We start from the raw sequence: 26898 nt of genomic DNA, 5'->3' as shown, positions 1-26898 counted from the left end.
GTTACATTTGCCATTTCAGCGGAAACTTTGAGTTTTTATGTCAACTCTATGTCATTGCTTAGACCTTGGTGCCTGCATCATTCCCACCCTCTGCAGAGCAAATGACTGCAGGGTTGCTGGGTAAAAACAATCAATCCTGCAAAAGAAAATCTCCAAAGAGTGTGCAGCCTTTGGAAATGATACAATGTGTGAATCAAAAGTTGATGGATTGGAAGTCAGCTTGAGCCTTGAAAAGAGCTGACAACTGTTTTCTTCAGAGTAAGAAGCACAAAAGCAATAGCAGTTGTTTCTGGTATTTTGTTTACATTTTTTTTTTATCCAAAATGTAAATATAAAGTTACATTTTGTCTACTTTGCATTTTGCAGCCAAATAAGGCAGGCAAACCCACCAAGACATTGTTTCTATACCAGCATAAGACATAGATGTGTTTGCCCAAGGTGAGACCAATATGTCCCTTCATTACTTTTAATTTATGGTTGTTTTGTAATTAATAATTTTACTACTAACAAGATGGGAGGGTGCTGCATCTTTTGAGTAGACCATGTGTCAGTTCATGTTGATACACTTTGTTTTCTATTACTTACTCATTTTTATGTTTACCATCAGAAAAATGTAGGTAAATGACTGAAATGAGGTAAAATATTAAATCTTTAGAGACATGTTACCATGATATTGTGCAGTCCTAGTAACCATTTTTGATATATTCCTTTTGTAAATACAATTTTGAGAAGTGTGGTGTGCATTTGCAGTTTTTGTCCTATTCTAAATAAAATGGCTTCCTACTAATAATAAAATAAATAGAATCTACTTGGTAGTAATTTAATTTCAGGATAAATACAGTTGTTCTGTGAAATGCTCAGAGGTTTGTTCCAATATGAAGATCTGGTCATATGAGAAGAAAATTGACTTTTTATATCTTGCAAACTAATGAAATGAAAAACGGAAACTATCACCTCGAGCATGCGTTCCCAGAGTGAAACATGGTGGTGGGAGCATCATGCTATGGGAATGATTTTCAGTAGAATCAGAGAAGATGTTCAGCATGGATGGAGCTAAAAACAGGAGAGTGCTGGAAGAAAACCTGCAAACAGGTAGCGACAGACCTAAGACAGGAAGAGAGGTTCACCTTCCACATGGACAAATACTGAAAGTACGATTACGTATTACTTTGTAATGGTTAACCATATACAGTCCCAATAAAATACTATAAAGTTTGTTTATTGTGAAGTTACAAAATGAAAGTGGAATGTGAGCAAAACATGTCCATTGGGTATGAATATTAACACTATTCTCATAAAAGGTTAAAAGGTTTTCACAGACATTAAAAGTTGATCCACAGCTACAGTTTGTGTCTTAGTGACCTTTTACTCTTTTTCCTCATTTTACCTATTTCATTTATTCTTTTCTGTGGAATGATTTTAATCTAGCAGAAATCCCATTTGCTAGCCTTTTACACAACAGCACAGTGAGGAAAACCTAACAGTACATCGTATGGAAGTGTTTGCACTCTGGATGACTCTCATTCAGCCCCCGTCCAGCAAACCCAGCGAACACATTGGAGTAAAATACGAGCTAAGCCACATATTGGCACCTTGCCTCCTCTTAAACAAATCAGACCATGGAGACTAATAAAAATATGTCTGAGAGCAACCCTTGCTTCCACAGACAAGGAGGTACCAAAGAGGGGAGCTAGCTATTCTCAGCTACCCTGCAGAAGACCTAATAGTGCTATTCACAAGAAGCAAAAAGAGCAAGCCTCACCTGCACATGCATACATACACAACCGCCCTTCATTACTGCTAGATGTTGCTTTGGTTTCATATCGTTCTTTGTGTCTCAAAAAACAAACTCACTTGTTGGAAACAAATTGCTTTTTTAGCTCAGAGACAGAGTGAGAGTGAGGTCCATCTTTAGACCAATTACTGCCATCACAGAATAGAGGCGGCTGCGTCAAACTTCACACTCCAGAGAGGGAAGAGATGGGGTGGCGGATGAAGAAAAGCAGAGTGTCTGTCTGGCTCAAGGAAGAAACAGACCAAGCAGGTCTGAAACTCAAACTCATCCAAGCATCCAGGGTGTGTTGGCTGTTTGCTGCCATCATAAATAGATTTACATAAAAAAAAGAGCTTCAGGTATGTTAATGATTCATCCTCACCCAGGGATTCAAGTGCAACATTTTATTACCTATAGTCCTAATAATAATATGCAGAGATACAGCAGCGAATCTCTGATGGTTGATAAATCTCAAGCAAAAAACAACCGATTTGTTATTTTGGTCCCTTTTTGTACATTAATATGCTGTTGTTAGTTTATAAATCACTGAATGGCTTAGCATCAAAATACATTAAAGATCTACCATTGTTGTAGCAACCATCCAGACCTCTCAAGTCTTCTGGTTCTGGTCAGCACAATCTACAATCCACAAATCTGGAACAAAGGTGCAGAAAACTGCAAAACAGCTGAAACACTGAGTTCCTTTAAATCATGACTAATAACATGTCTAGAGTTGCTGTTGAGCCACAATAAATAAAACATTCACTAACATATTTGATGTGAATTGATCAGTAAAATTTAATGTTTGTTACTGGTTTCATAATTGGTAATTATTTTATAATTTTTGTGGGCTAAAATACAACCATTTTTACTGTCGAGCTGTTATGTTTGTCTAATATTAATTGAGAATTCATTTAGAACTGGTTGTACCGTTACCCTTTAATGGCCATTAATCCTCCATATTTTGCTTAGCTACTGCTAATATTACTTATTTAAAATTAACCCATATTTTCCCCCAAATTCCTTTGTTTTGCACTCATTGAAGAAATATTTGATCAAAAGACGTAATCTGCTTCCCAAAATTATCTAAAGATCCTAATCTTTAGATATTTTATGTTTTAATGATTTTTTATGACATCTTTTTATGTTTTTAAGATGTAAAACACTTTAAGCTGCATTCATTAATTGATCGATTACTTATAAAAGTAATCAGGAAGCCACTAGTAACTCTGGAGGAGCTGCAGAGATCCTCAGGTGAGTTAACATGAAAGCTATTAGTCATGCACTCCATAAATCTGGCCAAGAACAAAAACTTTGTTAAAATAAGAAATCCTGTTTGCATGTAGGGATAAACATGGAGGTGGCAGCATCATGCTATGACAATAGGAAGAAAAATGCAACATATGTGGGGGAAAACAGCCTGTTAGATCCCGCAAAAGACTTGAGACTGAGATTACCTTCCAGGAGGACCAATCTAACAAACATAAAGCCATAGTGTCAATAAAATGGGTTACATCAAATCTTGTGCGTTAGAATGGTCCAGTCAAAGTCAGGACTGAAATCGAATTGACATTTGCAAAGAAGCATGGGCAAAAGCTGGCACTGGGACAAAAATGGGAAAAAAATGTGTGGAACTGCATTATGGGTTTTGCAAGACACTATAGATAGCACTAACACAGTTCATAGTTATTCAGTCTAAAGCAGCAAAGTCTTTTGTTTTTCAAAATTGTGTAACTTCATGTGTTATAACTGATCAGCCTCACTTAGGGCCACAGTGGGGATCTTTCCTAACTTAAAAAAATTCCACCATTAAAAAGTTTTGCTGAGTTGTAAACACATTTTGCTACAGCACCTGGAAAAAAAAGAGTTGTAGACAATACGGAAACCTAGGAGCATTCCAGTGTGTCGCAAATGTCACAGAAAAACTAAACTTCTCTAAAAAGAAATGCCTAGTACGGCATGGGCATACTCATTTGTCAACTTCGGCTAAGATGAGAAGAATACTGCTGTACAGGATTAAATTCTATGAACATGTTGAAAACTTTACTGGTCCTCACCAACTATGCCAGGTTTACGTGCTGCTATATCAAAGGGATTCATTTTATTAGAAATGTAACAATTAACAGGGTCATGCCTGAATGCTGAAAACATGTCATTAAATGAAAAAGTAACAAACCTGATCTGGTTGAAAAAGAATTGAAAACGTCAGTTCTTTTTGCTTTTAACTGGCCTGTTAACTAAATTAAAAATAAACAATATCAGTTTTATGGTTGTGGTTGACTTTAATAAGCCATACAGTGCAATCAAAGAGTCACCTCCCTGTCTCTTTAACCACAAACTTGATTGTTAATCTGCTGCCACGGCAACAATCTACGCAAAGACCGACAACTAACTGCTAGTTGATGAAAACAACAGTGCAAGCTTGCATAAAGACCTAAAAACTGGATTTATTACCGAATTTTATTAGACTTAAGGTCTTGTAACTGTATTTTGCATCACTGGCCTGTCTGTATATATAACCACTGCTAGAAAAAACCCTCTTGCACAGACCTCCATCTGTTAGGCTGTTTGATAAAAGATGTATTGAAAAATTGTCACATTTATGTAAATTAATTTGGTCTAACTGAAGTGTTTTGTTTAGCTAAAGGATGAAATTGGCTCAGTGAGAATCTCTTTAATCCAGAAACTGTTTTGTCATTAGAGGCAGTAAACTGCATTATGGGCTCCATGCACTGAAACAGACATATTACATGTTTATTGAAAGTTAAGGCAGATGTGCAAACATTTCAGATATGCAACCAGCTTTTACTATGCAATACAAACAAGCTAGTACAAACTGCTTTCTGTTTTATTAGGACTTTTAAGAAACATTTACAAGCAACTGTGTAAAAACATACATTCATTCAAATGAATCGGTGCTTTAAACTCTTCAGACAAAACATGATGTGGAAAACACCTACTCAAATGTTATTTATTTTCACTTCTCTCATTTTACTCATTTACCTGGAGAAACAGGAAGGCTGAACGTATTACAGCAAAGTTTTTCTCAATTCTCTTATTCCAAAGTTTATGTAAGTTAAAAGAAATGGCCACCAAACTAGTCCTGTGTGAGAGCATTACAGCACACTAAAGTCAGGGAAAAAACAGTATGGTATAAAATAAATACAAGCAAAAGTACTTAAAAGATGTCGTTCCTCACAAGATTACAGATAAAAGTCTGTCTAGGTCAACTAGCACTTCTGCCAGTATTCGAGCGCGGTGACATAAAAGCCTGTTTGAGTCTTCCTAACTCTTTTAACACAGGTTTTATTTTACTATTTAAAGTGAGAGCTTAGTGAGAGCACACCATTTTCTTGTCCACCTCTACCTTCCTCTTCTCGCTTGTTTTCCGCTTCAACAAAGAGGAAGCGGCTCTAAGCGACCTCCTCCATCTATTTATTTGCTCCGAGTCCAAAGAACTGCAAAGCATCAGGAATAAAACAGTAGCGAAAGGGTTGGAGACAGGTACACAAACACACACTGCGAATTCATCTGCGCACACGTGGATGCGACTCGCACACAAACACACACTCCTGGTTGAGCATCTAAATCACATTAGCTGCCTGCCTGCCATCCATCACTCCCACAGACAAAAAGCACATGCAGGGGAGGCGGGGAAACTGCATGGCAACATGTATAACCGCACGCAAACAAACACACACGATCGGTCATAGAGCAGCAAACACACCTTGAAACCAGGAGACAGCACACAGGAAAACGCAATCTCATTACGAACAGTCACAAATCAACTTCCATTCGCTCCCATGCACATCACTGTCAGCTCACATCTATCGCACGTTTAGAGATGGGCTCATTTGCAGAGCTGTAGCTGCTCACTCCAAAGTTACACAGAAATCAGAAACAAGAACAGCCAAACAACAACATACTATGGTTGCTTTGAAAAATTTAAGAAGAACGAGCTAAACGACACGTTGGGTAATCTTTTGTGACTTTATCAATCTTCCTTCCTATTAGAGGGGGAGGGGTTCCCACCTCCCAACGCTCTGTTTGCGTAGATGTTTGTAGACCCGAGTGTTTGTTGGAGGCGCCTGTTGTCTTGAAGATGGCGTGTGCCTGTGGGGTGCTCCTTACCTGATGGGATGCATGGTGGGAGTGTGGATGTCTATGTATGTTTGCATGTGTGTGTTTTATCTAATGGGCTGTCTCTTGGGTGAAGTAATTACCTAGTAAAGCAATAAAGGGGTCAAAAAAGGAGAGGAGAAAATATGGTTTAGGGAAGCAGGACAAACTACAAGCTTGCTATTTATCTATCCATCTGTCTATCTATCAATCCATTTATCCATCTACAGCTTCTAAATGTATATTCCGAAGTCTCCTCTCTTAGCTCGAGACAAAGAACCTTGCTCTTCTTCTCATCCCCAACTACCTGATGCAGTTATAAATGCTAAGAGTAATAATTGTGTAAATCTCCAATAGAAGACTAGTAGAGAGTAGTGTTCAAAATTTGCAACTTAATTCCCTCCTATGCCTCTAAATGTAACCCCTAATAATAATAAACAAGAGTGTCCACTAGGGGTGCATTTATATATCAGTCAGCCGATTTCCTTAATTTTGCATGATTGGTGATTATCTACAGATTTTATCGACTTCACCGAAGGTCTAAAAACCAGCCAAGGTCCTCTTTTGCTCTGCTCCGAGACACTGAATGAGTCATGTTTGTACGTTAGCAATAGTCACTCCACTGGTGCCAACTCAGTGACTTTCTTGGAATATTTAGAAAAATTTCAGACAAAAAAAAATTCAGTATCGGCCAAAACCGGAATCAAACAAAAAACTGGCATCCAAACCCCTAACCCTAGACAAGTGTGTCCACCTTATAGACCCACTTGTCTTCAGAAGGTCAGTATGGTCCTAAATAAAGTAGCTAAACAAGTGCACACACACTTGCAGACGGGAGTATTGCCTTTACTCCTAAAACGACGGCTAGAAATAAATATTTTGAACACTGTCAATTACAGATCTTAGAGCAGAATCAAAAATCTGCATCAGCAGGTATAACGTCGATAAAACATCCCTGCATCTCCATTTTCGCTGGCGGTGTGCATCTTCAGTCGGGCCTGGTGCGTCTGCTTGTGAACAGCAGTGAGGATTAGACAGTAATTCACCTCACTGTACAGCTACAAAACGGCTGCTGACAAAACGCATCTGCAAGACTGTGTGTCTGCCCACGTGGCATCAAAGCAGCGAGCGACTCGACTGCTCCTTTACTTGGCTCGTACAATCGTTTAAAATCATCTGCACACGCACACTCATACGCACATACCCCCGGCCGTTTGATGTGTAATGAGAGAAACCATTAGCAGTAAAAATGGGCTCTCCCCGCCCCACTGCTCAGCAGATCTTAGTCAGAGCTGCCGTTACATGTCTATTTATACATTCACTCCTCTTTGGATTTTCTTCCCCTCTAACAGAGCACAGTTTGTGCACAACATAGTCAACAATCCTGCATTCCTCCTGCCCTTCTCTCCCCATGTCTTCTTCTGCTGCTGATTCCCTACCTCTCTCTCTCTCTCCTCTTCCCATCCCCCCCTTCTCTGGCAATCTCCTCCCACTCTATACCCTTCCCCCTGCTCTTTCCTGCTCTATACCTCCCTCCCTCCTTCCCTGTCTCATCAGGCTATATGCAAGCAAGGCACAAATTCATCAAGAGGAGGGAGGGAGGGAGAGAGGGAGAGAGAGAGAGAGAGAGAGAGAGAGAGAATAAAAACTAGAGAAAAGGGGGGAAGAAATAAAAGGGAGCAAAACAAGACCAGATGACAAACAAACAGGGAGTAAAAAGAGGAGCAAGGCAGAAGATGGAGGATGGAGGATGGAGAAGGAGTAGGAAGGTAGTGCCGAGAAGGAGGCGGGAGACGATCGCTCTCGATACAGCGATGGGCGTTCCTCTCTACGGCTCCTATGAGGTCAAAAGTTTACAGTGGTTTTAATTTCACCTTTCAGCAGCCAATCAGAACGCGTCTCCGGGTGCTGGGGGAACTTTGACCTACTCCAAGAATGTGACTGGAAAGATCCGAAACTCGCTCTTTCTTCTAAACCAATCCTCTCCTTTCTTATCACTTTGGAAATGTGTGGGGGCGGGGGGTTTCAGAGCAAACCTGTACCTGTGTTTATTTGAAAAGACTTTAAAATAAACACAGGTAAGGAAAATTATTTATTTGAAAGGATACTAAGAAAAATAATAAAAGAAACAAAAAAGATCTACAAAATGTTACATCACAGGGCAAGCCAAAGTCCATGTTAAGGTCACTTCCAAACAACACACACGTAAATACAGCAGCGACACACCCCACATGCTGCCAGAGCGCCGTGTGAGGGTGTGTGTGCTCATCCACATGCCAGTGCAGGGGGAGGAGGCTGCAGTTAGATCATAGCACCAGGCAGGGGAGGGGCGGCCCTGCAAAAAGAGAGTGGGCATCATGTCAGGCAACGACACGTAGAGCGGCTGCGAGCCGCTCGTAAGGAGACAAGGAAGTGCATATTAATCATGTGCGTGTGTGGTGTGTTTGACTAATTAACAGCTACTGAAGAAGCTTCCCGCTGCTCTATTCTCCACACATCAACAGCACAACTGCGGCTGCATCCACCTGGCTGCAAGGCGCGCGCACGAGAGCGCATTTCCTCTGAGGGAGCAGCCGCCGTGAATCTTCTGTAGGAGTCCAGACAAAAACTAGACAAAGCAGATGGCGAGACGAGACGAGATATACGGCCTGCTTCCACCTGTGGCGGACTTTCGCCTCGCAGACGCTGCTTTTTCACTCAGCTCTCCGGGCACAGAGAGTGAAATACATCCACTACAACAGCTGCACATGAAGGACAGGCGCTTTGAAACGCTATAGGTCCAAATAAAAGAGCAAAAGCAAATCAATAACCCAGAACCTCAGCTGCTCTCACAGGCTGAATATAACCATTTATAGAAGCTGTACGAGCAGAAATATTCTACTTTCAGATGTAGAATAACTCCGATTAGGACAGGACAACCAATCAATAGCAATACGTATCCCAATAAATATGTCAATAGATAATCGATCTGATAGAATATCCAATTTATAGAATATTCACTGATAACCGCACGGCAGAGGAAAGATTTTAGCCTCTCAACCTCTCATGGTCAGCTAAGCAAGGATCGATGGGATCAACTAACTCACTCCCTCTTTGGTTACCAAGCAACTCACTCATTCATTGGTTACCTAGCAACAACCTGCTGGATAACCTAGGCAAGTTGAGTAACTTGTACAGTTTCAGATTTTGCCAGCTCTCAATGTCTCCATACCTCTTTAATATCTTACAAGTAAAACCTGAAAAGTCAAATCAAACAGAAAAAAAACAACGTGCTGTTGAAACTAAAGTGGTTTCAAACCCATTCAAGGAGACGTTGATGTGATGATGTCCTTCTTTCTGAGCTACTCTTCAGAGTTAGAAAAAAAAGGTCAAATAATGACACAAACTCTCAAACCTGACTAACTTTCTCTGGTTTAAAGGTCACACTTTGAAACCTCTCCACCTCAAGCAGTGATACCCATAGGTTTGAGGCAACACAATAAATGGAAAAAGCACTCAGTGTCAGCCACATGTGCTGTTTTCAACTCCAACCCCTCCTGAGGCAGTACAATCAAAAACCGTTCCGTTTTCCCTCACCTCGTCACCTCTGACTCCGGTCTTTTGTGCAGAAGACGATAGGTAAACTGTAAGAAAAACTGAGCTTGTGAACAAAATAATATGTATCACAGCATCTTAGCTCTAATTGAAAGTAAAAACTATCGGCAGCACAATGTTTGTCACAGTCGTCGAGCAACAAGTCGACCCTGCCACCTTTGACCCCTCTGGCTGTATTTCTGCTCTTTCGAGCAGCTGAAGTGTGTCAGGACAAAGGTTAAATGCAGAGCAGCCGCAAATTAGACCTGAGCTGTCGAGGCTGAATATATGAGAGTGTGCATCAATGAGTAATGCTATGTCAAAAAGGAGCAATAATGCCTCTATAGCAGCTGGGAATACAAAGACTAAAACTGTTCATCTTTAGGAATCTGTACAAACAAATTACTCTAACATAAATTGTTGTGCAGTTAAAATATTGTGAACTTGGAACGTAGGGGTTCAATGATGACATTCAGTCTCGCTGTGGTTAATCTCTGTTATAAACTCGGTTGAGCAACAGTGTTCTAAGCAGCAGATTAAGTTTCAGGTTAATATTCTGCCAATATAAACTATTTTTTTCTCCATTCAGGAAAGATCTGGTAAATGGTGGCGAGAGCCAAACTGCTCCTCCTGTATTTGACCTTTTGGCAGTCGGTCAAAGCCTCCGTTCGAACACGCTAAAGCAAACATTATTTGCAGAGAAACTGAGAAGTGTAATCCCTCAACAGCTGAAACAAACTCCAGTTGCAAAAAGACTTAAAAAATTTTAAGCCAGTTTTATTATTACCTTTGGTTATTCTGTTTTGCTGAGGCTGCGCACTTTTATTTACATGATTAAGGTCACAGACACTTGACAGGTGTGGAAGTATTTTTACACACATGGTATCAGATCTAAATAGATCTTGCATCCTGCATGGGCCTCTTCATGGCATATTAATTTGTAATGCTATGACAAAGAGGTTGCTTTTTCCTCACTAAGGAAAAAGCACTTTGAGGATTATGAAATCCTCAAAGTGCAAAGCTGTGCAGATTTGATCAGGTTCAGTCTTTTAGCAAACCGATCTTCTTTGATCATGCTTCCTCTTCTTACAAATTAATTTCTGCTTTTTGTGCTGGAACCATTTTGCATGCCTTCCCACTGTTGAGCACAACTGACCAGCGCTAAAGGTTGAACTGGATGTGTCCTGCAGGTAAATTATTAATGGCTTGTTGTCATTTCCTGCCTTAACCATTTGGCCTTCCTCTGTTCATCTCTGCCCTTTCTCCGGCCCTGTTTGTAGTTTCACAACTCTACTTCCACCATCTTCACATTCACCTCTCTCCCCTCCCTCCTTTTCTCTAAGTCTAGCACTAGAAATGGTTTTATTTAGCCTTTGATGAGATAGCCCAAAAACATATTCACCACAAGGCCTTTACTGGAAACCTGTCACTGAGATGTAAGAAAAAAAAATCAGTTTCTACAAACGGTAAAGTGTGCACACGTTCCCAAAGTGCGTTTGTCAGTTTACTGTTGCATCATGTAGTGCAAGTAGTGCCCAGCCATATCCCGTTCAAAAGTACAGCATTTTTGTTCAAAAGAAAGTTACTATAAATCAATACAACAAAACCAAAGCCCAGTGGCTTCTCAGGGTCAGTACTCCAACCAGTAGGCTCTTTTCAGACAGCAAAATCTATTTCCTAGTTCTTGAAATCTATTGGTAGTAGAGCTCCTTCTCTTTTGTTTCAGCACTTCAGGAACTATTTTCTATTGTAGTTTCCAGTCATGTTTATAGGTCTCAACTGCTGTAGCTCAATGATAAGTGAATGAAATAAAATCACGACTTATGGGGATTGGTTGGGAAAGCTCAATTTTCTATCAGAACCCATCCAAGATGAGCCTTTAAAGGCATCTTTCTATTATGCTCTCCCAAATCATTTTCTCCCATAACCTAAATACCCTGAAACTTCAATCTCCCCTGCAGGGGAGAGATTGAAGGTTCAACATTGTTTGGGTTTGTTGTTTTGGGTTGTTCGTCTTAACTATTTCCACTACTAGTACTGTTTATGTTCCATGAAATATCCTTCTGTCTCCACTGAACTGTGCGATTTAAAATCTAAAACAAAAATATCCTTAAAATAATAGAATAACGGAAAGAATTCTGAAGGAATATGCTGTTTTCGGCAGGGCTGTGCGATAAAACAGTAATGGCAGCTATCGCGACAGACACGTGATCAATATCAATAGATATACATTTGATAGATTGTTGATGATTCCACTGAACTCTGATCCAGAACTGTACGACGTTTCTTTCCCGGCCAGCTAAGCAAGCTTGGTGGAATCAGCAAACTCGCTCGTTCTTTGGTTACCTAGCAACGACTAAATTAGTCGTTCAGTGGTTACCTAGCAACAACCAGTTGAGTAACTTGGGCAGCAGCAGTTCCATGTTGCCTCTAACAAACTCTGGCATATATCTAGGTCCACTCCGCGTGTAGTTGAGGCGGTTTCAACGCGAAACGTCCTCACAAAGGTACATTTTTACGACACAAGACTCACAAAAGAAACTGCTCAGTAGAAAACAATGTTCACATCGAACCATTCTGAGTCAGTCCAACCAGTCGGAATAAGGATGCGTAGTGTGACTGCCGCGCTCCAAGCGGTACTGATTGTTGTTCGTTGGTTGCTCTGCTGGAGAGCGAACAGGGCGAGGCGCCAAACTGGCCAGTATCCATTTGGATTGTGGGAAATGAAGGAATCTGTCACTAGCAACGTAGGCAATCGGTACGCTCGACGTCGGTACGCTATGACGTCTAAAATGTGACGGTGCGTGTACAGATTTCACAGAAAACACACTCTGTACACTTCAGTAATTGGAATAAGTTTCTAATTTCGCCACAGTGTCCCATAACTGCTTAAAAATAAAAAAAAAGATCAGGGTGGAGTGAAAGGAGAGAAAGACTGCAACAACTCCAGAGGAATTTGTGAATAAAAGAGGAAAGATTATGTCACCAGTTTGGCCATTATTCAGATATTTAAAACAAAAAGGAAATTAATAAATATATTATGATACGAAATCCTTATATCTTGATATTACCCAGCCCTGAGGCAACAGCTAAGCTACAATAGAGCTGCAGAGTGATTGATTATGGCAACAAAAATTGATTGAAAAAAATAATAGTAATAATTTCCAAGTTTGTTCATCAAAAACACACATTACAAATTAATTCTTTATAACACACAGAACTTAGGCTACGAATTTAATTAAAGTGAGTTACGTAAACAATATGACCTAATACAAGTCAATATGCATGTAAACAAACAGCAGAGGAAAGGAGCAACAGTGTTTTTATCTGATGGAAAAACTTCATCATTCTCTTTCTTCTTTTTTTTTCCCACCATTTTGATGGTATTGTGTTGTGCTTGGCAGAGCAACAAGAGTAAAAACCCTCAAAGGCATGTCGTACTTCAGGGAGCGCCCCGGTTCATGCAACCCTAACAAATGTTTCAAAGTGCCTGAAATTCTAGGCGCTCACCCTGGTTACCGGAGCGGGCAACAACAGGAGGTGATATTTCATCCGGCGCATCGTTCTTAATGGTTGAACTGATATGTGGGGCTTAGTGCAAAGTCTGATTTACTTGGATATTAAAAAAAAAAAAGATTAATGCTAAATAACAAGAGCTGCAAAAGAAACCAAAATTGTTGGTTCACACTGGATCAAATCAGTGACCAAATTACAGCCTATTTTCTCCACAGAGAGCTGTAGACTGTTTACTACCACTCTTTGTGAGGGAGGGAGAGAAAATGAGAGGGGTTAAGTTTTATAGAGGAAAAGCTGATTCGACTGAAGACACTCCCCCTGCCTGAGCTGGGGCCCCTGCATGGAGAGCTTCTTTCCACTTCTGAGCTTGGCAGAAACACATGGCATAATGGCAGTGACCCTGCTTCACTTCTGGACACCAGCAACCATCACCAGACTGTCTACAGCATGATCCTGCAGGCTCTCGCATCACATCACATGATGAAATACATTAGGAGCTCCTCATTCAGACCTTCGGCTGAGCAAGAAAATAATAAAGAAAAAAGAAAAACTGTTGCACAGACAGTTTTAAGGAGGCGAAACTTGGCCGCTGCGTCTCATTTGACTTTGTGTGCATGCAGTCAAACGAAGCAGCGACGAAAGCTCAGTGCTTCTGCTAAATGCTGCAGTGCACAGCAAACTAGGCTTGACAGGAGGTACAGATGAATAAGCTCCAGGTGTCGTCACAACACCAACATCGTGACCTCAAAGGGGAGGTGGAAACTCAGCCAATAACGTAGAGCCCGCTCAGCCAGCACACTGGTTCACACCAAGGTGACAGACCTGGTTGGAGGGCGGTGGACCTTGTGTTGCTTCTTCACCGTCAAATGCTGCTCGTCATGCCGAACACTGAGATACATTGGTGTCTTTATACGGCTCAGAATATGTCGCAAATTTATTGCTGTCAGTGGAGTCGGCATTTATTGTATAATTTATCACTTATCATGATACATTTCTTATTAAAATAATTTTGATTTATGTAGTTAATGATGCTTAAAACACCCTAAAACTGTCCATTTTGATGAGACTGTTCATTTTACTTTTTTTTCCCCCACTTTTGTTCAATGAGAGTATGCCAATAATTTTTAAAGTATGACTAAATGCAGTTATTTTGTTCAGTTTAGTGATACAAATCACACTTCTTTATGCGACTGGTTTCTTAAAGAATCATGTTACAAATTGGAATGTTTTTCAGGAGCAGTATTTGTGTTTGTGGGGTCATGGTGGCAGTGCCATGCAGCCACAGATGTGCAGTTAACTAAAAAAGAAGTAATTAATAGTTCTTATCATCACTTTTACTCTTATCACAATAGAATCATGATAAAAGTATAAGTCCATATCATCCTCCCCTATGCTTTCATGCAACAGGCGTTTCATAAAGAAATGTCTAAAAAGCAATAAATGCTGGCTAATTATTTTAGTGCCACACATTCAGACTCTGCTCCTGTGATATATTTGGTGCAATTTCCTTACTGCAGCATGAAATATTCTAGAAAGTAAAGAAGATAAACTTCCACCTTATTTCTGTAAGTTTTCATCTAATAATGCTCATTTTTCAGCTCAATCCTCTGACCAGCCACCACCATTCAAGGTGGGCATGTTGTGTTCAGGGTGTTAATTTTCCGCTACACGCTGTGTTTTGCATGCAACACATAAAGGAAAAGTTTAGCTCTTCATGCCAGATCACCATCTTCCACATGTTTGCTGTGTCCCCAGCATGGCTTGTGGTAAACTCTGGAAAATTATTTCTGCTTCCTTTCAACAATCTTATTACTGTTCCATTAGGGGGCAGATTTATGGAGGGCACAGCTAATATTGGCCTTCTCAGGAGGCTCTCCCACCTGAGCTGTGGATTTTTGCAGCTCCTCCAGAGTTACCATGGAGCTCTTGGTTCTTCCTATGACTAATCTTCTGCTTACCCAACCTTACAGTTTAGCTAGACAGCCATATCTTACTTGGCTGGCAAGTGTGCCACACTATTTCCAGATAATGGATTAAACAGTATTTGGTGCAATGTTTAAAACTATAGAGTTCCAGTTTTATTATCCAAGTTTAATGCAAAGTTTAATGCAAAGTGCTCCTTGGTCATTGGGAGGATGTTTGTTCTCTAGCAAACCTCTGAGGTCTTCACAGAACAGCTCGGTCTCTACTGAGATTAAATTACTAACCGTTGGACTTTTGAAGATAATTGGCTGAATTGGGTTTTATTTGGGAGTAAAGGGGTAACACGGGACTGAAAACACATGCATACAACATTTAAAGGGGCAGTATTATGTAAAATTAACTTTTTGAGCTTTGCATCTTGTTAAAAAGTTATTCTGTCATCACAAACATACATGGAGTGTTTCATCCATATTTGAGAAGTTCTTTAATCTTTCACATTTTTCAGCTGTGAGAAATGTCTGGCCGGACCTAGCCTCACCTTTGAGACACAGCTCCTCCTCAGAGCTGCAGCTTCACTCTCCCGCATTAAGCTCCTTCAGACTAGCCAGCAGAAATGAGCAAATTCCTGGTGAAACTGTGCATCAACTGATCTCATTATATGAGCCACTTCTGACTAAAACGCTTGTAAAACCGTTGTCAGAGGGTTAATAGAGGAGCATTGTTGTGATGACTTCCTGAAGGCGGAGTTTCAGAAAAGCAGGAGCTTCTTAAAGAGACAGAGGCCTAATTCAAGGCATTAAATTACACAGTCAAATTTATTTTAAGTCGTATTTGACATATCCAGCATTTTTAACAAGTGAAGTTACTTGATTGTGCTAGCCTGGACGTTACATAATACTGCCCCTTTACGATTTTGCATTATAACAAATTTTGGCAACTATCCTTTTTGACTATGGATGGACAAATGCATGGACAGAAAATTTTATTTATCACAAGCCATAAATCGAACAAAATCCAAGGAAATAAATTCAAGTTTGTGGTTGTATCGTGACAAAATTGAGAATAAGTTCAAGTGGTATGAAAACATTTGTTGCAAGTCCACACTGGCATGTGTTGCGTTGGCTATGGAGGGATGTGGTGGTTGAGGGGGAAGGCTGGACCAGAGTGAATTAAGTTGAGGAGGCGGTCATGTAACAGTTGGGTTCAGGCAGAGTTAAAGCCCCCTCGCTTGCTGTGCTGCAGCTGGTAACATTTACCTCAACTCCTACCCCATAAAATGCTGCGCATGTGTGCGTGTGTGAGTGTTTAAGCAAGGAGAGGAGCCTTAAAACATATAAACTCAGCCTAGATTTTTTTTTTTTTTTTACAATGGAAAACGAGTAAGAAAAACAGAACTCTTCTTGTTAGGAACACACCATCGCAAGGACGCCTTTAACAAGAGTCTATTACCTTACAGTAAAGAGGAAACGTGAAACCAGCCCCGACCTCCTGAATGGGGCTCACAGACACGTTGTGTTTTTCTTACTTTTAAACAGTTGTTCACACACAACTGCCTTTCAGCATCACGTCATCGGCCAATAAGAGTTAAAAAAAAAAATCCAACTGTGCTTCTGTTTGAAGGAAAGTCAGCATGCACACAACGCATACTGTCAGGGTATGATAATACAGTATTAACACAATCCATTACCATAATCTAATAGCTTCTATTTGATGCAGAAAAGTTCAACAGACTGCAGAAAAAATAAACCAAAAATTAGATTCTAAGATCTATGTTTTTCATCTATCCATTGTCTACACTCGCTAATACTTTAAACCGCGAGAAAAAACTGACTGAAATTTTAGATGCCTTATCAGTAACAAAAACAGAACCAACTCTATTACTTACTTACTGAAGTAAGAGGCATTAATTGTAGATTAGTTAAATTGCATCCCAATTTTAGCAACCCTAACCAATATTAACCAATGAAGCACCAATGTGGAACAAGTCTATTTTTTTATATTATTGTCTTACAGCTCATAATCTTCTCAAAAACATCCAAAAAGAGACAAAGTGGTACTTAGCTGTCTATCAAACAAACTGCCTCTACTGCGTTTTAAAACTGCTCCTTTCAAAGTTAATCATAACGACACAGATGATTTCTGAATATTTACTCTACAAGCCCTGTGACATTGGTCACTCTGTGCAGGAGATTAGATCTCAAAAACAAATAATGGGTCAAATATTTGGCAGCAGAGGGAGTACTGCCATTGAATGGCATCTGGACGACAACATGCTGGGGTTTTTAAAGAGCTATCTGCTTTCCAAGACTTTAAATCCGTGATTTTTTTATTTTTATTTTCAGAGATTCAATTTCAATCACACACAGAAAAAAGCTACTTTTAAATTTCTTTTATCAAAACTACTTGATTACAAGCTGTAAATGCAATTGAATTAAACTTGTGCCAACTTTCCTCAGTTTTCACTACCACAAGAAACTATAATAATAGAAAACGTTAAATATCAGTTCCAACTACTGGCTGGACAACAAGAACTTAAGACTTCCTTCAGCAGCTTAGCGACAGGCTAATGAAGAGCAACAATGAAAATTAAAATGATTTTATCTTAATATAATTTCAAATGACATCACAAATCTTCAGTAATAACAAAAGGCCATATTAGCTCTGGGATAAAATGAGCCGTCTCATTTTAGCTCTTTGTTTTGATATTCACCATCCTCTGCTCTGCACTGAATTGTGCCAACAACTTGTGGTTTGTATCCGTTCTTTATGGAGCCACTAAAGAGGTGACAATAGCAGGTCTAACAGTGTCAAAACCTTAATTGGGAAGTTTAATGTCGGATAAATTTATGTATATAGCAAGCAATTTTGTGTTTCTATTTTGTGTTTATTTATAAAAAAAATAGTTTGTGAATGTATGGGAATGCTAATAATTATGTTAGAAAACAGATTTCTGCTGCAAATATACTTCAGTCTGATGTTTTTTGTTTATTGTGCTTTGATTTTATTATATGAAGCTTTTAATTTCTCTGTTGCTGAAAATGTGTTATTTAAATAAACTTGACTTCACATCATTTAAATTAAATATCTGGTTCCTAACTCTTCTTTGTGTCAGCAGGATGGTGATTTTTCAATTTCCTTTAAAGCTACAAGTCAGATGGATGAAAATAGAAATAACTAGAGCAACTATTTTCAACTTAGCCTTCTTGTTGATCCTGTGCAGAGGTCCAAAGCTTTCTCACTTGTTTTTATTCCAGCAAATTGAGATCCCACCACTCCCAGATTGACTCCCACCACTTTTAGATTTTTCATAGAAAAAACAAAAACTAATTTATCTTTTATTTTCTGCTTTTCTACTGTGAAATATGTGAATGTGCACCAGACTTTGACACCAGACTTTGACGCTGAAACTTTAATCTCACAAGCTAAAAAATAATCCATTCACATATTTGAAACATTTCTTCATAAACAATTTACAAGATTGATATGTATATTTTAAAAACGTCCAAAAGTGTTTGGGACTTTCAGCAACATGCTGTCTGCAGTAGATGATAGATCGATACCTGATCCATGATGGACTCTGGTAGCGAGTCCAATACTTTATTCCATCACTAAACATCTAAAAAATTATTTTACAGTAAAAATAAGAAAATATGAATGTTCTTTTCCCCTTCTTTTTGCTTTTACAGACAAATAACTGTCAGATGACTTTAGAGTTTTGTTTTAAATATCTGAAATACTGCCAAACTGGTGACCTTTCCTGTTTTATCTAGTTTCCTCTCAAGTTTTTCTTCTCATTTTCTTCTTTCACACCATTATTTTTACTTTTGAGCAGCTATGAGGTAAAACATGAAACTGCTGCTGCGCAACTTAGTCAACAGGCTGTTGCTAGGTAACCAAAAAGCGAGCGAGTTGCTGCCACCAACCTGACCGACTGAGCAGCTGAAGGCTTTTCTTGGCCTACACTCTCAGAATGTCGTGTGGCTCTGGATCGGAGTTCAGTGCAATTATTATTTATTTCATATTGATCATGTTGCAATATATATTGCTATTGATTTGTTGCCCAACCATTAGCTAGTCTAACAACATTTAGAGAAGAAAGTAAGCATTGCAGTTTTCATTCTGATTCAATACTAATAACTAAATTAACAAATAAATTGACCTGATTGCACCAGTTTTTCGTAGCCCAGCATCATACTCTGAAAGGATGAAAATACCAGTATTGCCAGTATAGGCATGTCATGTTAGCAGCTGTATTAATCTGAAAATACCACTCTCAAAGAGGTCGCTCTGTATTACGTGTAATAATTGTGTAAGATCTTTACAAAGAGACTGTAGAAAAGCTTTCAGGGTACGATGTGTGCAGCTGCCGCGCCAACAAACTCCCAGGAGATGCTCCTGCAGATTTGTCTGTGGAAGAGAGGAGAGGAGGTGGAAGAAGCCCCAGGTAGCCTCACAGCAATGCACCATGAGAAACAGGAAGAGACAGAGAAAAGCACTGCTGCTCACATCTTTTCCAGCCAGTGAATCCCTCCGTCTCCCACTGACCAGCTAAATATTGTATCAGCTGGAAGGAGAATCTACCGGTCTCATGACTGGCGGGGATTCTTTTGTTCGATTGTTATTGTTGTTATTTGTTCCTACATGTAGGAACGTGCTGGTCTATGTCTGTGTGTCTGTAAATGTGTGTGTGTGTGTGTGTGTGCGTGTGTGTTAGAGTGTCAGAGGGCAGATGAAGGGACATTTGAGATTGTTCCACCGACCACGCCGTCACTGAAGTGCTTTTGATTGGTCACTTTGAAGTTACCCGTCTGTTTTCCTCCCTGCCTCTCTCTCAGTGCACATCCGATGTGTGGCGCGCTGCTGCTCGGTTCAGAGTTGGATGAACGACCTTGAGCAGTCGCACAGGGCTGTGTTGCCATGGCAACGAAGCCTCGCGCAGCCAGTAACAGCTGGATGCAACAGCACTCCCTGAATTTTAGCGGGTGCCACGATGTTAATAAAGCGACTCTCTCTGTCTCCTCCCCCCCCTCCTTTTTTTTTTTTACTCCTCGGTCTTCATCACCGCCTTCATCTCTCAAATCTTTATAGACTCGCATGGAACTGCACTACAAGCTGCTTTTCTCTTTCTGCGACAATTTAGCTTGTTTTACATGAGCTAATTGAGTCTAATTGATGCGAGTTGGCCATGTGCAGTCCTGGCAACCCGCTGACTGTGAGGCGGAGGAGAAAAAAAAAATCCCTGACAAGTTGAGAGGACAAAGACGGAGGTAAAGAGAAAGAGCCAGAAATCAAGAGTGAGCCACAAGTTACAAAACAAAACGAAACAGAGAAAAGCGCATTGAGATGGGCACTTGACATTCCTCTCACAGAGGAAATAGCTCTCGGAAAGAAAAAAAAAAGGCGGCAGAGGACATGAGCTGCACTGAGGCATTCTTGGAGAAAGAAAGGAAATGGAAAGTGAGGATACACTGCACGATTCTGACAGCCCATCAGCTCAACCCACACATCTCCTTTTGCCTCCTCTCACCCCCCAACTTTCCTTAATACTTAGTTAATCTTTTCTGCCTCCTCCCCCTTAAACTTCATTCAATACTTAATCTGACAAAATAAATGGTATCAACTAAATTTAGCACGTTTTTCTTCCTGGGATGAACAAAAAGATCAACCAGATTGGATATTTCATCTGAGGTTTTGGTTGTTTGTCCTCATCATCTGAATCAGGATCTGTTTCTTTCAGGTTTTGATGCTGATTTGTTATTAACCATTTTACAATCTAAAAGACCTGTCTCTACGTGATTTTGAAAGTTATTTTAAACTCAATTAGTTTAGCCTTCAACAGAAAAACATCCCAAGATGAAATATTAGGCTTGAAGCTTTCTGCAAGATAAATTATAATCAATGCAAGAATATACAAAACGATGATTGCTATTTTTGTTATGCTGGTCATGCTAATTGCTAATATGATGGTAAAGCTAATTTAATCAATTAAATGGTGCAGCACATTTCAGCAACAAGGCAGTTCAAAAAGTTTCACATCATAAAAATACAAATTCATAGTAGACCATTTTAACTCTGTAATAACGGTTTTAGGGTGGATTCACACCAGCCCTGTTTGGTCCACTTTAATCAAACTATAGCTTGTTCACCTGTAAAGTCCAGTTTTATAGGGGAGGTGAGAACGGACAATTAAACTCTGATGTGGACCGAACTCTGGTTCTCTTATAAACCTGGACTTTGGCTCAGTTGGAGTGAACTTTGAATGCATATCTGACTTCCAAGTGGACTGAAGATCGCTCCAAAAGCAGGAAGTGGACTATAGCACATGGCATTCTGGGTAAAAGTAACTAAAGCAAATGTGCGTGTCTAGCAGTAGAGGGAGAAATGGCTCATCGTCTGAGTCATTTGTTATAGAACAAAAAAAAAATAAGAAAAAAGACAGATGGAAAAAAACATTAGCATTGGCTATCCTAAAAAATAAAAAAATAAAAACAATGAGATGCTTTTGTTGTTTGCTGTTTAGAATCTGCTAAAACAATGTATTCATTTATTAAAATTCATTAATTTGAAAAATACTGTACTAACCCTGACTATAGGATTCATTGATCTAATGCAACTTGGCAAGGAAAAATATTGCATTTCATTGCTAAAAAATGTCTGCCAGCTAAAAACAACCAAAAAATATCTTCAACATTGAACATATTGGTACAATTTTTTATTTTTATGGTTCATCAACTCAAGCATTCTCAAGTTGTTTGCCTCTGATTGTCCACCTTGTGTCTTAATCCAGCCCAGTTCCCATGAAGGCTGCTCTCATTCACATATTTTTGGTTTCTAGTCTCAAAGAGTGAAATAAATCTGAGAAAGCTCATTGCCAGCAAAAGTCACCAATTATCTGTGTATTTGGAAAACAAGTTATTGAGAGAATCCAGCTGCAAAATCTGACCATAGACACAAGGAAAACACAGGTGAGAGAGAGGTGCTGCCAAATGGAGCATTAGTTACAATGCATCTGTGCACTTAGTTTTCCAAGTGTCTCTGCAGCCCACCAGGAAGGTTTTAAAGATCGAGTGGATAATTACAATCAACATGTTGGCAAACCCTGCGTTGGAAGCCTGATATCACCTTCATATCAGCCACTGTGTTTCTACAGTACACCCGCAGGGACAAGCCAAGCAGGAGTTCATGGAGAGGGCATATCCCGTATTTACATATGCTTTTTATATTTCCTATTTGGGAGAGGGAAGGGTAAGCCACTAGTAATTCACAGGCTTCACGTTTAACGTGCAGGAATTCACCAAAACCTGCGTCACGTTTATGGTTTCATCATCTCGTTTCACACAAGCTGACCTCTTTCTTTTGTAACCAAATAAGACAAAGAATTTATAATCTTCTTTAAAACATTGCATGTTTCATTACTTCGAGATCATAACAGTTTAGACATTTTAGGACGTTGTATGAAAACTCTTTTCTTTTCCGCACATACAACTGAACAAAATAAATATGCTGCCGATTGTGTACTACTATGCACATAAATTTAAATATTTAACACCCTCTTGTGCCTTTATGTCTTTGGAAAACATCCTACAAACCTAATGATATCTCATATGAAACTGCATAATTAAAAAAGAACCGTCTTTTATGCAGTAGCATAATCTGACACTGGAAAATGTGGTGTAATTCACTTACAGTCTCATTAATATACCACTTTGGAAAAATTAATATACATATACCTTACTTGACTTGCATGTTCTCTTGTCTTTCCCATTTTGAGAAGGGGCTAAGTAAAATGGTTGAATGCGACACATTGGATTGAATGCGACACATTGGAGAAGCTAGGATCATGAACCACTTATAATTTTCATTTTGTTCATGTATTTGCATTGACTTATGCTTTTCAGAGTTCTTTTTTGCATCATCGTAGATCACAGATAAAAGAAAAATATCAGCCTTGCTGAGAAACGGTGCTTGCGTGAGAACATCACTTCCTGTGTTGTCTTGACTCAAACAGGGCAACAGCTTCTCGTTCAGCAGCTGGAGCGCCGACTCAAACTCACACAGGGCTGCAGTGTGACTTAAACCACTCGTAATATAATCAGCAGCATTATGCATGTAACAGGGACAGGAATTACAAAGTATTATTGTATAAATATTTAGAAAGCTCCAGCTATGGAGGAAAAATCTATCGTATCATATAAAATAAACAAGCAATTTAAATATTTAGCATTTCAAGAGAGGCTTCCGTCTCTTCTGGTTGATAAATTAAAAACAATTCAGGCGAGGACAAACTAAAGCAATTTTATAGGCAAGAGATGCTTATAAGAAGTGAGCAAGAGAGCAAGAAAATCTTTTAAAAAAGAGCTGATTTGGGTGATAAATACAAACTCAACTGACACATTAAACTGCCTGCCAACCTTCAGGAGAGTAGCAGGAAAATGTGTCACTTCACGTTTTAGCTTGAAGCTCCGGAAAGAAGCCTTAAACTTTATCAAACATTGAGCTGAATAACAAAAACATCAGATTATAACTGGAGGTTAAACTCCAGGTCATTGCCTTGTTACAAAAACTTGTTACAAAATTTTTGATTCCTTCATATTTTTTGCTTACATATTTTCCTACATCCTGTTTTTCCCTCCCAAACTCTCTCAGAGAAAAGCCACCACATGCTGCAGCCACAGCTGTGCGCAGCTGTAATGGGGTTTTAAAATAATGCTCCTCAGTAATTTCTTGGAATAAGGATAATCTCAGTCTGAAGTGATTATAAGTCGTTTCCTCCTCTGCTGTGAGAGTCATTCAGGCTCCAAGTTTTCTGCCTTTTAGTGAGCACATTCATAGAACAACAGCATAGAGCTCAAGTACTCTGGGACTTTTCTTTTTATTCAGGAAACTAAATTCATCTGGTGCGCTTTTGTTTCGGTTTTTGAAAAATACAAAAGTGGATTTAAATGTTGGAAAAACACGACCCATCAGACATGCTTATATTTGAAAAAATAAATAAACATGAATGACTGTGTTACTCTTTCTATAACATATTTGCAGCACAAAGTATTTCCATTATTCACTATCCAGCTCCCATATTTTTAATATGAAGTTCAGTTTATCACACATCTAGTTCAGTTTCACCTTAATTTGCACACCTCAAGTCCCAGACCCTGAGTCCAAGTCAAGCCCCAAATTTTCTTGTTTTTTGGACTTAATGGTGACTCGGTTCCTCATCTATTGCTGTTAGGAATAAGCCAGTAATTAGGGCTGAAACAATTAATTGTGATGAATTTATTCTGGAAATAATCGCTAACTAATCTAGGAATTGATTAATTGCTAACTTGAGTATATAGACTCAAAAAAGGACAACATACTCGGAGCAAAAAACTGTAGAAAAAAATAAGCATTTTGCACATAAAACATAAAAACTTTTTCTATAAATATTTTGTACCCAGAACACATCAAGTGGCACAGATTTACCTTCACCTGATTCAAATTCTGTAAAAGAGAAATAATCTCCTATCAAGCCGCTTTTGCTATCTAATTACTAATTAATCTAACAATGAATCAACAGATCAGCCCTGTACTGTAATGATGTCGAGCAGAAAGAGCTGAGATTTTCACATGTTGATGTTAGAAGCATTTTTTAGCTGCAATGCATCTTTTGCTACAAATGATCAAGCACTCACTAAAGGAATGCTTTAATTGCATTTTAGGCAGTATAATGTTTATTTTTTTATTTTAAAAAAATAATTATTTGTGTATTTGCATCTCTTAATTATTTCCAACATTGCATGAAAAAGGTTTGTGGAAATCTGCCTTTTTTTTATCCGATTAATCAACAGATTAAACGATTACTAAAATAATTGTTAGTTGCACTTGCAGCCCTAACTGTAATACTTCCTGTAACATCAAGTTGCACAATAAAATGAGGTAATTTAATGCAATTTAAAAATATATATAGAATCGAATCAGGTGTGTTTGGAGTAGAGATGCGTGAAATCTGGGAATCCTGCTGAAGATTATTTCCCTGTTTAACATTTCCTGACATGGAGAGAGAGGTCTCTATAACAACGGCACAACAGAGCCGCTCACTGTGCTGCATTCAAGGGGATCCGGGGGACAGAGAGAGGAGAAGTCTGCACAGCAAAGAATGCAAACCATCAGAAACTTCCTGATTCCACAAGAGAGACGACAAAGGTTTGAGAAACAAGATCGACCAGGACGGGTACAAAGTACAAAAATGCCAGGCAGATATCCAGCAGGACGCCCTGCCTGATCCGCCTCCTCCCAGCATTTTAAACGTCCTCCCTCTTGCGCGTACGGATACACACACCCAGACCAACCCTGCTGGTGCATGAGGTCCTATCTCCAGAAACCTCCTCCCCCCTGGAGCCTGACCCAGACACCAGCATCCCTAGATCAGCTTTGTCCCTCTCTCCCCCACCCCGATTCACCAAACATAATGCATCACCGTCACCCTCCTCCACATCATCAATACCACCATCCTTCCATCCACTTAGGAAAACCCCTCACAAGGTTTCCACAACCCAGCCTCAAGGCTTTGCGACCGGGCTGTAGGCGAGTGTGCAGAGCAGCAAAACTGACGGTAAGTCGGCGAAGAGCACGATGCTGTGGCTTTGACTAGTATTGTTGATGATTAATGTATCGTTTTAAAATCAAAGGAGCAACACTAAACTTACCCAGAAGGAGGGTGGCAAAATATGTGAAAGTTAAATTTAACCTAATGTCATTGAGACTGATAAAAACAGGCTGGAGTGATTTGCAAACCAGGCAGAGAGGACTGCAGGCAGGGACTACTGTCATCATTTTTCTAAATGAATCACTGTGTATAAAATTATCTCCACCGCAGTTTCACCGAGACCACACTAATCTCTTCAAATGCCTTAAATCTAGGTTCATAGTCACAAACAGAAGAAGTCAATGTCTGGATTACAGTCTTGGATCTTCTAACTAGACACAGGCAGGTTGCAGATATGAAGGTAAACCCAAGTTTGGCATTTTTACACTCATGTTAGGTCAACTTTTAATCACCTCTTCTTTTGGACAGGTGTGGAAGCCCATCAGAAATCTGATGCAGACAAATCAAGCAAACTCTTTTTTTCTCTGTACTGATGCATTAATCTCATATATAAAGAGTAATGATTATAGATTTCTGTCTCATATGAGGCAAAACATTTTAACATCCAACAACCAGGGTGGATCTTGAACAAAATATATTACAATTTTTAAATAACTGTTTATTATAATAATTATTATAATCTCTTCCTGGTAAAAGGAAATGGATATCCATGATGATATTCTTTTTATCCACAATAAACATTTCATCGATGTCAAACGTTATCCTTCCAAAGAAAAAATTATGTCAGATTTTTGACTAAGTCTAATAACGTCTTGCCATACTCACCTACTGGACAGCTCGTTGCGTTGTTGCGTCAACCTAGCAGCTGAAGTTAATGTATGAAAAGTTATGCTAAGAAATGTTATGCTAAAGTGAATCAAACCAAGTGAAGATGTAATTTATTTTGTCAAGCGGTCAAACCGAGTCGTCCAAATTCTCCTGGTGTGACAGAAAACTGAGTTTCAAAGCCAAAAAAAGTTATGCTCATGCTTTAAGAAAATAATAGACTGAAATGAGAGTTATCCCACTCCGTGGAGCATACAATAGAAATGCCCTTTCCCACATGTTGCTGCACACTGCCCGTCAGCTGGATGAAACAGGATTCTTACAGATTTGCTTGCTTACAACAAAGAAAAACTTGGCAAGAGTATTTGTAAAGTTTTCTGGTTGCTAAAAATATGGACAGACGTGGAGTGCAAAGTAAAGCAGAATGCCTGAATTTATCAGGTGTTTGTTTTGCTTATAAGTAGATTTTAAAATACATAGATTTTATACAATGTTGTAAATAATAGTACACTTTATGTTATTTTTGCAGCATTAATTTTGCAAGGTAATTAACTGGCACTAATTTTGACCGCTAGCAGAAAGAATA

The 26898-nt window shown here is 39.2% G+C and overlaps 1 protein-coding gene across 3 annotated transcripts in view; it reads right to left on the bottom strand.

The window, feature by feature from the left end:
• Window positions 1-26898, bottom strand: part of LOC103147801 (nuclear receptor coactivator 3-like) — a 69932-nt gene that overhangs the window by 40946 nt on the left and 2088 nt on the right. The gene's annotated exons all lie outside the window — the stretch shown is intronic.

This window comes from Poecilia formosa, unplaced genomic scaffold (assembly GCF_000485575.1).
Source record: "Poecilia formosa unplaced genomic scaffold, Poecilia_formosa-5.1.2 Scaffold190, whole genome shotgun sequence".
Taxonomy (NCBI): Eukaryota; Metazoa; Chordata; class Actinopteri; order Cyprinodontiformes; family Poeciliidae; genus Poecilia; species Poecilia formosa.
The sequence above is the reverse complement of the archived record's forward strand: the minus strand, read 5'-3'. Positions and strand labels throughout refer to the sequence as shown.